Source organism: Mus caroli, chromosome 6, assembly GCF_900094665.2.
Source record: "Mus caroli chromosome 6, CAROLI_EIJ_v1.1, whole genome shotgun sequence".
In the NCBI taxonomy this organism is placed as follows: Eukaryota; Metazoa; Chordata; class Mammalia; order Rodentia; family Muridae; genus Mus; species Mus caroli.
The window spans coordinates 73835847-73851415 of record NC_034575.1 but is presented as its reverse complement, the minus strand read 5'-3'; the positions used below and the strand labels follow the sequence as shown (position 1 = coordinate 73851415).

Here is a 15569-nt window from a genome sequence, read left to right as displayed (position 1 = left end):
AAGGGGCCAGGGGCCAACTTCTGACTCAGTAGTCATCAAACCTTTTAGACCCTCCGTATCAGTTTCTGAGGATCCAAAGAATGAGAGTGTTTGTCCTAAAATACTGGGCCAGTGGGGTGATTCAGCAGGCAGAGGTATTTACATGCAGATTTTATGAGCTAAGTTTAATTCCTGGATCTCATAAGATGCCAGGAGAGAACCAATTCACCTGCAACCTCCACATGGGACCCATGTGGGACACACACACACAAACGTGCCAAAATAAGAAAATAAAAGTGTACAAGTTATTGTCAAGAGGACAAAGCATAAGAATAAGAGAGAACATGGGCTTCAACCACCAATAGAGATTAGTAAATAGCTTATTTAATAAGTTCTTTTGTAAGCCATATATATATATATATATATATATATATATATATATATATATATATATTGGTGTGTTTGTAGATATAGAGAATCATAGGACTAATAGGGAGAGAGATGAGGCATTTGATACTTACCCAGAACATAAGCCCAGAGCCCAAGGAGATGACTCAGTGGGTAAAGTCTTTGGAGTGCAAGCACTCATGTAAAAGCTGAGAGTAGCAGCACGTAACTACAACTGTAGCACTGGAAAGAGGAGTGAGACAGACAGCTCTAAGGTGGCTTGTTGCCTCTTAGTTTCAGTCCATGGTAGGTCAGCATCATTACTGTGGACCAAGATAAGTATGCCATCCCCTTTAATAGTTCCTGTCAGGTACTCCTTCATAGCAATAGGGAAGTGACTAGCATAGTGGGTGAGAGAAGTCCTATTTTGGTGGTATTGCTGCCGTTGAAAAATATCAATGGTGACATGAGCATTTGTTGCATCTGAGGGAATCTGTGAACAGTATTCTTGTGCCATGTCAAAAAGGGAGTCTGGTTTTCTGTGTCCTGCTCGTGGTAATCAGAAAGTGAGATGAAAACTTGAGGAGATCAGAGGCGAAGAATGTATTAGTCTATTTTTTTCATAGCTGCAATGAAATACCCAAGGCAGGTGTCTTTAGATATAGAGAAAATCAGTTTATTTTCTCTAATGCAGTGAGAAACCTCTTTAGGAGTAAGAAGGTAAGTCTGGCTTGGGGTGTGACATTACCTTTTTCCTGTCCCCTGTAATAACACAGGAGGAGCATGGATGTATATCTTTGTGCAGTCTACTTATAAATCTACTGGAATTCAAGTACATGGTCTCCACCCTAATGACATAGGATGTTAGAACTGTATGGGCACCTGCATGGACATATGCATGCATGGACACACGAACACACACATACACACACACACACACATACACACACTCAATTTCCAAAGTTATGTATAATTTTTAAAACATAATAACAAGATGGAGAAAATGTAAAATGGAGCCCTCATACCTGATACCTTATTGATAGGAATATAAATTAGCCCAATGATTTGGAAAATATATTAACAATTTTTCAAAATGCCTAACTAACATAGGGACTGGGGAGATGGCTTAGCGGTTAAGAGCACTGACTGCTCTTCCAGAGGTCCTGAGTTCAATTCCTAGCAACAACATGGTGGCTCACAACCATCTCTAGTGGCATCTGATGTCCTCTTCTGGTGTGTCTGAAGACAGGTGCAGTATACTTACATATACATAAAATACATAAATAATTACAAAAATGGCTATCATAAAATGATCTTATATCCCAGCCATTCTACTTCTAGATATAAAAATAAAAGAAGTAATCTGAATATTTGAAATATATTCACAAACATCCAGAGCCATATTCATTATGCACAACAGCGAGTACCCATGAAAGATATGACTGGATAAGCAGAGTGTGGCATGCTCATGGTACAATTTGTATGCTGTATTTCAAAGTACATTCTACAATGTAGATAAACCTTGAAAATCTGCCAAGGGAAGAATTCAGATAAAAGACTGCGTATTGTATGATTCTATCCACATGAAATGTTTAGAAAGGGAAAAGCAAGAAACTAGAAGATTATAAAATTGCAAGGGAATGAAAACCATAAAAATCGAGAGTGACTTTTTTTTTCCATTCTCATCCCTCTCCATGAAACAGTGGTTCTGATCATCACATATTCATTCAGAACCCACAAAGTAGGACTATGTTTTTCAGGCCACTTAACTTCCACATGCCCACTCATTGTGTCTCCATGGTTTCCCAAAGTGAAGCAGAATTAATGTTGCAAGCTATGTTTGGACATAAGATGATTTTTTAAATGGGTGCCTGAGATCAACATCTCTAGGATATCTCATAAATACCCCATGGTGGCCCATGTTTGCCACTTCCAAAATCCCTAGGTTGCCACAACAGCGTCTTTCGAGTTCAGAAGACCTTCTCCAAATTGCTTGTTCTAGGTGCTGCAGCAACACCTTCCAGTAGTTTGTTCTTTTTTCCCTGTGGGAAACCTCAGGGCTCCTGCTTTCATTCTGAGATTGGATGCAGGAGGAGGATATGAGAGTGGTACGTTGTTTTCTCTGCAGCAGCATGAGTTACAGATATGGGATATATTTGAGAAAGGGAGCAAACTTAGCTTCCACAGTGTCCTGCTGATTAAGTATCTACTTATGAAAAGTCAAGTCATCATGCACTGTTGTGCACCATACTGGTACTCTTGGCTGGGACTTCCCATTCTTTTGCCTGTCTTCATGTCCTTGTCCATTGTGAACTGTTTGTTTGAGAAACACTCCCTTTCCATTTTACATGTCACATCACACTTACTTCTGCACACCTTTCTTTCGACCCTCTTCAACCTCCCACCCATTTGATGAGCTTAGAAAATCTTCTGCCTTTACTGTCTCTAGGATAACTCCGTATATAAAGTATTGCCTGGAGAAGATAATGGATTATTTGCCATCTTTGGTTTACATTACATGTGTGAACGATGTACCTGTCCCATTGTTCTCTAAACCTTTGAAAGCAAGGCCATGCTTTCTCAATTTGTAGCACCTAATGTGACTAGAGACCAACTGAAATGAATTGATAAAGATGACTTGTCCACTGATTGTGAGTATATAATGTGACATTAAATAGATCAACATGATGGGCTGGAAAGGTGGCTAAGCAGTGCAGTGGACTGGCTGTTCTTAACTGCTACTGTTAACCTCAGGGTCTTCCAGAGGACCCTCGCTTGATCCACATGGTAACTCACAGCCATCTATACTTCTAGGTACGAAGGTTCCAATACCTTCTTCTATTCTCTATGGGCATAAAGTGTACAGCTAGTATACAGACATATACACACAGGCAAAATACCAATATACATATTTTTAATTGAACACACACACAGGCACACAGGGTGGGGCTGGCTCAGTCAGTAAAGTACTTGGCAGAGAAGCATTTGTACACAAGTTTGATCTTCCTGCACTGCCAGCATGATTTTGTATTTCTGGAATCCCAGAACTGGGGAAATAAAGACAGTAGGGTCACAAGGGTTTGCTGGCCAACAAGTCATCTGAGTCAGGTTGAGTAAAAGATCCTGTCTCAAAACTAAGAAAGAAAGCATCAGAGGAAGACAACTGCTTATTGGTATTGACTTTGATGTGTATATGCACATATACATACCTGCACACATATACATGGACACATGCACACAGTATATGTGTTTATATTGTGCATATATATTTATACATAATACATGAATAAATTACTAGTAACCTGTAGAGAACATAGAAAGATGTTCTGGGGCCCTCTAAACTAGTAAACATGGGTGCTAAGGGCAGTAACTGTTCTTTCTAACACCTTCTCCCAGTGAGAGACAGGTCCACAAGTAAACATGAACCTTGTGAAAGCCTTTAGAGCTTGAATGAATGTTGGGTCATCATGAAAATTTGAATGAATATAAAATAGAAGAGATTACATAAAAAATGTAAACATAGGGAGAGTAGTAGAAATAACAGGCACCTGTTGGTTGTTTTAAAACTCCTGAACTGACCCATAATAGGTTCACAGGCATCCATCAAACTTTAAACCAACATAATTATAAACAAAACATTTAATTCTATCTAGCGAGGCCCAGAGTTCCATATACTAAGTAGCATTCTGTTATAAATAACTTTGTAAAGGACATTTACTATATATAATGAAAACAAGTCTATGCTCAGTTAGGTTTAGCAACAGATGTGAGAATGGTGTCAAGAATTTTGGTGAGGATACTCATGATACTAATTGAATGCTAGTGTGTTTTCAGAACGTGCAAAATGCCATAATTTTAACCCTAATTTCAAAACAGAAAGAGTGAACCATTCAGAACCAACAAATTTGGGTGTTGTTCATCCTATTCCACACAACTTGTGTACAGATCTCTAGAGCTTTTATGTTTCAAAGTCCAGTCACCGTTCAATCCTTGTGGGTCTGAAGGCCAATGGTCATGCAAACATGACAAAGAAAGCAGCACAAATGTTATCCCATGGTGTGTTTAACTTGTCCTTCCTGTGAAGCATGAATAGAATCTGTATGAGCGAGCTTCGAGTTCAGTGCATTGTAACACTATTGTATTTACTTATTGGACACTGCATTGCATTCGAGGGCACAGATATATGGGCCTAGGGAACTAATTTCTTAGTTAAGCAGTTAATTACTATCTCAAGGTCTGATCCAGATACTGGAATCCTCTCCTTGCTGTTGTTCCTGTTTAGGCTATAAAGAAAGAAAGAAAAAAATAAACCCTCACATCCTGGTTTTCTTCCTTTGTTGAGTGTCCCAAAGAAGGAACACTTACCCAAAGGTGAGAGAAACAGCAATCCACCCCCTCCTCATGACAGGAAAGCTCATGGTGATCACAACAAATCTTTGTCTGCTCTTAGAAAATTGCTTGGGGAAACCATGTTGATCACAGTAACACTTTTTGACAAGCCACTGTTTTACAAAGGTGAAAAGAAGTTGGGAGTAAAAGAAAAAAAGATCTCGTCATTTTTATTAACATTCTTTAATATTTAGCACAATTGTATTTTGTGAAGCCAGCTGTTAGCGGAAGCAGTGAACTACAGAGAAGATACCAGAATTTCTCTGTGGATAGTTCCTTTAGTCTCATTTTACAAACAGAAACTGGTGGTAACAGCTTTGCTTCCAAAATCTGGCAGACGATAAAAGATTAAGGTAAAAACCAAAGTCTCCAACGCCTCACCACACATATACTAAGATAGCATGGCCTCTGGACTGGCCCCGATTTCTCTGCCTGTTTCCAGAACTTGCTGTTATACAGTCTGCACAGACGGTGGAGTGCTTGGACAAGGAAGAAAGAGGAGGAAGCTTGGCAGAGCACCAACTTGGAGAATGCATCTTTTATTTTTTTTCTTTCTTTTTCTTTTCTTTTCTTTTCTTTTTCTTCCTTTTCTCCTTTCTTTTTCTTATTTTTTTCTTCAAAGAGCTCATTTGAGTAGAAAAATCAAAACAAAAGTAATCCTTCCGACTCTCTTATCTCTTTTCATCGCAGTTCCCGTAGGTTAGCAGTTCTGCATAAACATGTGGGCAGCTTGCTTTGGTATGTGTGGCTGGCTTTTGCTGGAGATCAAAACTGCTTGGCTATGGAATCCAGAAATACAGTCACACAAGCTGGCAGATACAATACCACCATGGCTGTCAGCACTTGGAGGTTCACAAAAGCAACACATGCACTTCGGATGGCAAGACGTGGTTACCACTGAGCCAAAGGAGATTTTACTCCCACCTTCCTCCAGAAGTCTCTAAGCTCACAGGAGATGAAGCAGGTATACGCTGCTTGAGGAGAGGAGTGCAGAGGATGGATGGATATGGAATCTGTTGAAAGAGCCACTATATTAGACAACAATAATAATAATAAGCATGCACTATAGGCTAGGCACAGAGTATCTGCTATGGTAAGTCCTAATGTGAGGTCTATGCAAATTTCTAAGTATTGTGCTTGACTCTAGTGACAGACAATTCTCTCTCCATCCATTTCTCTGCTAATTACTCTACATAATCCCTTCCTGTCCCACTCTTCACTCTTTCTTGTGGTGATCTAGTGCTCTCTATAACTCCTCAAGCCTCTTTTTAGTTTCCACATCAGGACACCAACTGCCTCTTGTGCCAGTTGGGCTTACCCTCATTCAATTTTTATGTACATGTCACGCACCTGCATGGCCAAAGGGACCCAAGGGGAGATTCATGTTGATTGAGCATTTGTTGCAGGCCAGCCTTTTAACAGAGCCAGTGCCAATAATTTCAGATAATTATCCTGAATCAATAGCTGAGTGGTGGTGGTGAACACTTTTAATCCTAGCACTTGGGAGGCAAAAGCAGGTGGACCTCTGGGTTTGAGACTGGTCTAGTCTACCGAGTCTGTTTCAGGACAACCAGGGCTACACAGAGAAACTCTGTCCCCTGTCAAAAGAAAAATACTGAAGCAAGCTGCTTAGGCGGAACTTAGTAGCTTGGGTGAGCTGAGCCTTCTCCTTTCTCTCCAGTGACCGCCCTGGTGTGTTCATGCTCATCACAGTAAGGTGCAGGATTGGTGAACAGAAGGAATGTAAGACGTGCCTGTGGCCCTCAGATGTCACATGGGAAGGTGGAACCACATTACTTCTGACAGCACTACCCTAAGACTCCATACTTCCTCAACAACATTATTGCTCTTGATTGTAACCACATTATTGTGAAACAGACTGACAAGGGATTATATAATGAATTTCAAGGACAAGAAGACTGAGGTCCAAAAGCTAAGCCAGTAACCCAAGGCAGGACCAAAGCCATCCATTAATTCTGCGTTCAACATTTCTTTAATTCATTCTGAAGGCTCTAAACAGAATCCTGTGGGAAACAGAGTCTAGGAGAGCCTGATAAGACCGTGTGTCCTAGTGGTTATAGCAACTCTCCACGTAATTTTTAAATCTCACTTTTTGTCATCAGAACCCATGGACCCCTTTGTTCTTCTCAAAACCTTGGTTGCTGACCTACCATGATGCTTATCCTTTCTGCGGTAACCCCCTCTCCATGTCAATCACTGTAGGCAGTGTTCTCAGTGTGCGCAGACTTTCCCCTCCTCATTATCACCATTTCCCGCTGAGAACGACTGTTGACATTTTCCCTCAGTTCTCTGTTTCCCTGAAATTTTAATATCACATATATATTGTATATCTGTTGATGTGCTATATGCATGGCTCTACTTGATACATAAAATAGAGGAAATTTTTGGTCAACCCACTTAAAAAAAAGGTGTTTGCACACTTGATGCAATTTTTCATGAGTTGGTAAAGCATAGCAGGGTTCATAACTATGAACTGACTTAAGGGGAAAAGAAAGGAAATATTTGAGACTGGTGATAGAATGAAGCAGGAGGGAAGAGGAAGGGAGGCAGAAAATAGGCAGCAGCAACAACAAAAAGTCAACAGAGACTGAAACCATTGAACATCAAAACTGTCTTCAATTCTCAAATGGTTAGAGTTTTCTCTGATGATATAGATTGTCTGTGTTGCTAATATTAATGTGTATACCTGCAGAAGAAAAATTATCTTAGTGTTCTCTTCCTCTGAACAAGGCACAATATTAGGCCATGGCTTGAGACAGCTTCCACCTTCAACATGTAGATGGAACATAAAATGTTTCCACTCATCAGACATATTCTTCTTTATGAGAGTGACTAGATCTCTCAGGGTATTGGAACCTGCCCTTTGCAGAACTCTGGTGCATTCTCCTCTTTGCCAGCCAGTAAGTCATAGCATAGGAGAATGGAAATTGCCCTTTTCTCCCCTTCTGCTTTTACACTCTACACTTGACTACTAAATCAGAGCTAGAAACAAAGCCAGAATTCACGACCAGCACAGAAAGGACATCACAAGGAAAGCCATCTAGTCCAAGGTCTAAGAAAGAATTGGTGATGCTGTCCAGAGAACCTGCTTTGTAATACTCAACCTCTTTTTGAGAAGAAAGGCATCTTCTCAGCTGTGCTCTCCATCCTTCATTCCACTTGCTTGTTACAATCAAATTGGGATATTTTTGCACACAAAGAAAAAGCTTCTTAAATACACAGTTGTTGTCTAAAGATGGATATTTCTACTCAGTATCCTAGTGGGGGAGGGGGTCTGGGATAATTTAATATCACCATTATTAAGTAAAAGTGTAGGAGTTAGATGGTGAACTCTAGTTACTGACCTTTGTGGAAACTAGCAGTGGGTAACAGACACTCACAGTGGAGATAAATTTTATTTTCTCAATGAAAACTTTCATAAGCCCTGCTTCTGGGAGAGGTCACTAGGCTACAGTTCATGTAAAAGTGGGGAGAACAGTACTAAACTCATATGTGTGTGCATAATCACATGCAATCTCCTGAATACTGTAGACGTGTTGAAATGTTCTATGTTGGACTATGCCTTTCATTCCTGCCTGAGCACATCAGTAAAGGCAAGACAATTCTCAGACATTGGACTTGAGCTATCAATTGTTTCCTTCTACCGGGGGCTTCGAACTTATGTCCTAAGGCTTGGAAGCAGGCTCCTTTACCCTCTCACCAGTCCCCACCAGCCTTTACCTAATTTTCAGGCTGAGCCTGCAGAAAAGTACTCTGAACAAAAATATATCCAGATTCATGGCAGAACTTAAATGAGAAAATATGCAGGACTGAACAGTTTGCCTATCAACCAGTAATATGTATATTTATGTGTATGTGATGTGTATATGTATCACTCCCAAGGGAGGGACCATCTTTTATAAATGAATCAGGAAAATATGGAGACATCTTCATCTCACTGCCATGGTAAGTCTAGTAGAGCTATGCCTCCAGGTTCCCTGGCTTTGTGCCTCACCTTCATAGGTGCAAACATTTCCATGTTAAATGGTTCTTTTTTCACTCCAACAAATATGTGCTTAATCTCTTGGAAAGAAACTACTGCCACCTGATTGAATGAGCTGAGCAACAGAACTAGAAGGGTAAAAGTTTGAGTGGTCTGTTATCTAAAAGCATTCTAACTAAAATGCCACACAACCCTTCATCCTCTGAGTGATGTTTGGTCTTTTTTGTATATTTATGATTTTTGAAAGAGGATAAAAATGGGGCAGGGAAATCAGTATGATAAGCTCAGATAAAAATGACATGGGCAGTTAGAAAAGAAGAGTGAGTTCCAAGGAGGGACCATTCTTGTTAGAGTAAACAATTTAAAAGGGAAACAAACAAACAAACAAACAAAACAAAGCAAAAGCAAAAACCAAATGTTCATTGCTGGAAATAGAGATTTCTCTGGAAATGCCATCAAGATGGAACAGAGACACAAAATCACAGGCCACGTGGTTCTGCAGCTGAGGGACAAATGACAGGAATGCCTGGGCCAGCTGAAGACAGATTGTGGTATTGTTCCATTAATTGTGTGTAACTTGGCTTTTCTAGACCTTTCTGTGACAGACTAATCCAGCTTCCAAATGCTGCTGAGCCTTCTCCCTTTTGTTCGAGGCCGCCCACAGTATCTCTGAGCTGGAAATCCTGCCACACACAGTTTCATATGTAGAATTTTTAATTGAAGATAGACATGCTGATGGGAAATGTTTAAAAAAAAACCATGGTTTTCAAAGATGATGCTGGCTTAAGAAGGAAAAAAACACATCTTCATATGATCTCTGGTTTAAGCTCATAAACAATTGTTGAAGATGATAGACCTGGGTTGGTAAATGAATTGATCAAGGCATAATCACCTGGCCAGATATATGCCACCCTACCTATTTGGGTGCATGGGTTTTGAATATGAGACTAACTTCTCTAAGTTTCCCCTGTCTCTCCTCATCCCCCTGCCAAGATTCTTATTCAAGCTGCCAGAATCTCTGAGTAGAATTATCATCCCACATCAATCAAAGTCTTATTAGGATTTCGCCTTCACATTCTTGGAAGAGCAAGTGGCAAAGCTGTTGGTGGTGGTGGGTTGACTACAAAGGGATATTTTGGTGTTGTGAGGTATTAAGAAAGTGCTGACATCTCTTTGGGTGATCTTTCTAGCAACTCAGAGGCATGAGTGGCAAAGAAAAGCAAATCAGGCTCAGGGAGGATAGAGGGCACACAAGAAGGCAGAGATGAAACTGTGCCAGAGTCTAGCTGGAGAATAGCAGACATCAAGCAGGGGTACAGTGTGTCTCCTAGGACTGGCAGAAGAGGCATGGATGTGGGTATTTTACCTCATAATGGCACAATCAGTCTGAGAGGGAAATGGAAGTTGCAAAAGGGAAGGACATATCACTGAGAAGCAGAAGTGCTAGGTGACTGGTCTGACCTTGTGTCAGCTGCATGATGCCTTCAGATTTGAGGCTTGATGTCCTCAAAACAGGGTAAGTCTATGCCTGCCTTGTAAGGCTATTAAGAGAAATTGAGAGAATGAAATGCAATAAAGGAGTAATCATAAGATTACCTTAATAGATTAACAATGTACTTATGTATTTTGCCAATGTTGCCAGGTGAAGCCAACCGGGGTAGGTGGTCGCCAACTAGGCCCATTCTTAACCAGAACCCTACACAGATGAGATACTGACTCATCATATCTTCTGCAGAAGATATTTTTCAACTTATATATCTTTTATATTTCTGAACAAACAGGGTATGATCATAAGACCTTCTAAGACAGTGATTCCTAACCAGGACTGACCTATACAACAAACCATCTTGGAATATTCTAAAACCTCCTCCATCCCTCAGATCTTTGAAGTAAGAGTACTTTAGGGTGAGACCCAGTCATCAATATTCATCAAAGGTCCCCAGTGATCCCAAACACAGGGTTTGAAAAGTACCACCCTATCTGAAAGAAAATGGCTTCCCAACATCCCGTTGAGAGGAAGCATAAAAGCCAAATAGGTAGATCAGAAGAGATACAGCTAAATGGGACTGAGGAATCAGTCTACCTCAACTATTGGTGATGGCTTTAACATGCAAAGCATAAATCTTGAAACCCTTCTCTTCTTCCATTACTTTTGTCTCTCTTTCTCCCCTGCCTTGTCTTTCTTCGTGTCTCTCCTCTTCTCCTTCTGCTCCATCCCCTATATTACTACTTTAATAGAAGGGTAACCCCAATGCTAGTCACTAATATTGAATTATTTTAGAAATCCTGAATAAATATTTTCCTTTTTCTCATCTTAGTAGTATTCCTTAGCTTTCTGTTGTTTTAATTGGGTATATGCCCCAGTCCTGCATCTCAGGACTCAATATCCAGGTGGTTGGGTATCCTCTCTAGACTTAGTCTTTCTGCATATTTTATAAATCTATATTCATACATACCACACACACCTGAACTCTTTCATCTTTCTTTCCATGAATTTCCATCTACCTCTCTGAAGCCTGGACCTCTCAGCGAGTTTCTCATCTATCCTTTCTCGTTGATATGCAGGCAAGCCTGATGAATCAGAATGTCTGGGGAACGAGAACACAGACAGGTTTTAATTTTCTGGTTAAATGACACTAACTTGAAAACTACTTTTGTTTCATGTTTTATTGATGGGAGAAATGGTGAAATCGAAGTACAGAATGGAAAGTGTCCTCGGGGTGTACTAGATAAATCCTTCTAAAATACAGAGTGAGTGAGACCCACTGAGGTATGCTCAGCCGAAATCTTCCCTAGAAAATGAAGAATAATAGCACCGGGTTTAAAAACTGCAACTCCTGACTTCTAGATTCTGTTTTGTTGTTGTTGTTGTTTTGTTTTATTGTTTTTGTTTATGTTTTTTTTCAAATTTGACCTGCACTGCAAATGTGACCTGGTTAGACTTAGCCAGTCTGTCCTAAGTATTTGTTTTTAATTAAATTCTCTGCTTCTGTCATATCCCTATGTGTCAGTCTTGTGCCTGTCTTCCTCTTCCCAAATACATTTGTGAGCAATGTCTGCTGCTTCGGATGCCTATTTGTAAACTCTGAGATAACAACTTTCACTCATAGGCCCATCCCACTCACCTGAAAAAACACATTGACTTTTTTTTCTTAATTGATTCTCATGCTTACCTCAAAGACATTGTAGTCTTGGGTGGGGTTGGAGAAAGTAGAGACAGGGCCACTGGATGTGTCAGACCCCAGGACCAGAAGGGAAGGAATATCAAATATTCTCCGTTTCCTTTGTATTAATCAAGTCTGTCACCATTAACTTGATCCCCCATCTCACCCCCATGTTTCCTAAATGAGGTCTCGCTAAAGGAAAAAGTGGGTCAGTTGAGGGTTCTGACTAGTTTTGTCTTAGTTAATTTAAGGTTTGCCATATGTTCTTTGGGGAGAATGTGCTAACTACATGTCTTTTGCTGATTAACAAACAACCTGAGGGTTTTTAATTTAGACTTGCAACTCTCTGGTTAAAAAAGACAGAGAGAAAGAAATCTTAAAGGGGAATCAATGCAGATGAAATAATTGTGAGCAAGCAACATTTGTGCAGCATTGTGAGCAAGCAACATTTGTGCAGGCTCATTCCCAGCATCCATTCCTACCATGGAGCCAAGAGTCTCCCTTCCAGCTTCCTTGATATTTGTGGTCAAATAAGTGTTTCTTGTTAGGGATGCCATGTTCATTGTAAGATGCTTAGCTGCAGATGCCTGTAACACACCAGCCAAATATGGAAATAAAAAACTATCTCTAGACATTACTAAGTAAAGTCCACTCTGTGTGTGTGTGTATGTGTGTGTGTGTGTGTGTGTGTGTGTGTGTCACATGCAAATTTATCTCTGCTTGAGAACTGATAGCCAGCATGCACACATAATCAGTGATCACCAAGTAAGAAAGGACATCTCTAGTGACTACAGATGGAAGCCTAGGCTTTATCTTCTCTAAGTTACACCTTGGTAAGAGACTGGACTGGGTAATTGCTGTTCTTTGGACATCATCTGAATGTCCCTTGTGATGACAGGGTTTCACAGGACTCATCTACTGATGGATAGACATAAAAGGTCATAGCCACAATTTCTGTATTTGATCACCCCACCCATGACATTCATTAAGAATGTGTTTAGCATTCAACCAGGATATATTGGCAAATAGACTGTCTGTACAGTCTAGTCTTTTCAGTGGGTAGAAAAGTAGAGAAACCATCTGTCTAAGGAAAAATAATCTGTGTACTTTAAAAAGCCAGCAGAATGAACATCAGCCCTCCTCAGTATCTTGGACCCTCTGTACTTTGTACAGATTCTTAATCTCTGTAAGCCTCAGGTTCCTCTTGAATAGATGTGGTTGCCTGCACATTGCATATTAAGAGCCTGGAAAAGGAAGGTACCCATGCCAAGAAAACACTCAACAAATACTTTTATTTTCATCTCTTTGCTTCTCTGTTTTAATCATTAAGGATTTATCTGTCAGGACCTTCACACACACACACACACACACACACACCAAAAAATGCCTGAGGTATGTAGTAATTGTGTCCAATGAGTAGATAGCTGTGATTCCCTGTCAGGAATTAAGAATGTATCTACTGAATTTCACAGAAAAAAAATACAGACAGAAGCATTTAAAATATTTCTAAAGCAAGCATATTCCCTAATCCTGAAGTGAAAGATGCTTTCAAAAGAATTCAATGACATTTCTAGCTCTAACCACTGGACAGCAGAAGTGTACTCTATGTGGCATGAGGAACCCAGAGGCTCTCCAGGCTGCAAAGCCTTAACCAGCTCAGGTACAGTATTTGAAAACTACATCAACCATATCAGTCCTTTGTACTTTATTTATGATTGATTTTATCACATTTCCCCCGAAATCACAACTTGAACATAGTATAAGGACAGTAATTAGTGGTACATGGTATTTGTGTAATATGTGTATGTGTGTAGGTTTATGTTGTCTTGTATAAATGACTATGCATGCACATGTGTGCATCTATAAAGGAAATAAAATACATACATATAGATAGACAGATATGTGTCTATTCCTCAATGCTTTTCAATATATGTCTGTAGAATATGTTTAATAGTTATATTCTAGCTGAATTCATGGAGTTTGATGACCCACTAATAGCCAGCTCACCTCGATTAACATAAGCACCAATCCAATATGTGCTTGTCTTCACTACAAGAGAGCACCCTGATACTCATTCCCCACAACATATACAAAATTATTATCATTTTCTCAAAGAGGAAGCATCTGATGGGTTGCATTTCACCAGATCCTATGATCCAAGGGTGCCCAGTTTCACTTGTCCAGGCTGGAGAGAATGGCATCAAACTTGCTGACAAGTTGATTCATTCCAATCAGAAACACAGGTGGCCCCAAAGCCCGCCAATGATCTTTGTGCAGTTGCTTTGAAAACTGGGGAGGAATAACAGGTGGTGTTTGGCCCTCTAATTACTTACACATCCTTATAAATGTGTGACTGCCGCTAAATCACACCAAACGCCTGCCTCTCTAAGAGCAAGGAGCAAAGAAAGGTAAAGTGCTCTTGTGCACCGCGACGCCTGGGAGAATGCTGTAAGCAAGCCTATCTGTTCAACCTTTTATGTGAATCATGTTTTCTTTGTAATAGAAACTTTACTGTAAGGAATGTGTGGTCTTTTGTGGAGCCTGTGGTCCCCCTAGGCAGACTGAAGGCTAAGAGTCAGAAGCCACCTTTCCTCTGTGTATTGGTCTAAGATGAGTTTCCCTGAACCCTTTTTTTTTGCCAGAACCTCAATATCTACTGGGGCTAAGACCAGTATGAGAAAGTGCCATTTGCCATTTGAAAACAGTTTTTTTCCTGTATAAATATACTTTTAAAAAAAAGCCTCAATACCATTGCTTAACCTTAATCGGTACTTGGAAAGGACTACAAGACAGGGTTAATCCATCACAATGTCCACGATGTAGCCTTGAACTCTTTAGAGAGAGCACAAGATGAGATTAGCATCCTCTGTGGGAAGAACAAATAGGCATGAAAAAAAGTACTACACTTTTAAAAATGAAATTCTCTTTTAAATGTGTAGCAGATTGCTTAGAGGGGTCACAGCCAGATTCCTGAAGCTTAGAGATTAATTAATTTGAAGAATAAAATATTGCAAGTATCACAAAACCTTAGTTAAAACCAGCACTCTCTCTTATACTTAGCTTCTCTCTCCCTTTTCCCTTCCTGAAAGCCAGAAGCACTGAACCAGGTATCCATGTGGATGAAATCCCTGTGTGCCTGCAATACACTTGCTTACCTACGAATACAAACAGTAGAACAGAGCTGTTCACACCTCATTTGCCCTGAAAATTACTAATGTCTGATTTCTCCTTTCAAAGATTTTTCATTTGATTTGCAAGGTCTTAAGATATCCTAAGTACATGATGTTCTCTCGTGGGGATAGTAGAGCAGCAGAGAAAAGAACATGACTATTCCCTCTTTCATAGCTATATTGGAAAAGAAAAGGAATTGGGGGATATTTTAGGATACAACTTAACAATAGATTCCAATGGAAGTATGTGGGGGACAGAGGGACACTGTAGTTGTAATGTCTGCCCCAAAGGCTTGCTTCTAGAAGCAAAATTCATATAAGCACACCAACTCTGTCATGCACTGGGACAGAACAGCATGTGGCACTAAATTCCTGTGCTCTCCCTGTGAAGAGGTGAAGGTAACAGGAACCCTTCTCAGTGACCACATTGCTGGAATTTAAAAAGGAGAGAGAGAGAGAGAGAGAGAGAGAGAGAGA

The 15569-nt window shown here is 40.1% G+C and overlaps 2 protein-coding genes across 6 annotated transcripts in view; one reads left to right on the top strand and one right to left on the bottom strand.

Annotated features, from left to right (window-relative positions):
- Positions 1-15569, top strand: part of Ctnna2 (catenin alpha 2) — a 1082633-nt gene that overhangs the window by 705397 nt on the left and 361667 nt on the right. The gene's annotated exons all lie outside the window — the stretch shown is intronic.
- The window catches only part of Lrrtm1 (leucine rich repeat transmembrane neuronal 1), a 15829-nt gene continuing 5236 nt past the window's right edge, over positions 4977-15569 (bottom strand). For both annotated transcript variants that reach the window (XR_003836921.1, XR_002378116.2), the window contains exon 3: positions 4977-5768. The gene's annotated coding sequence lies outside the window, so the exon portion shown is untranslated. The remainder of the gene's footprint in view (positions 5769-15569) is intronic.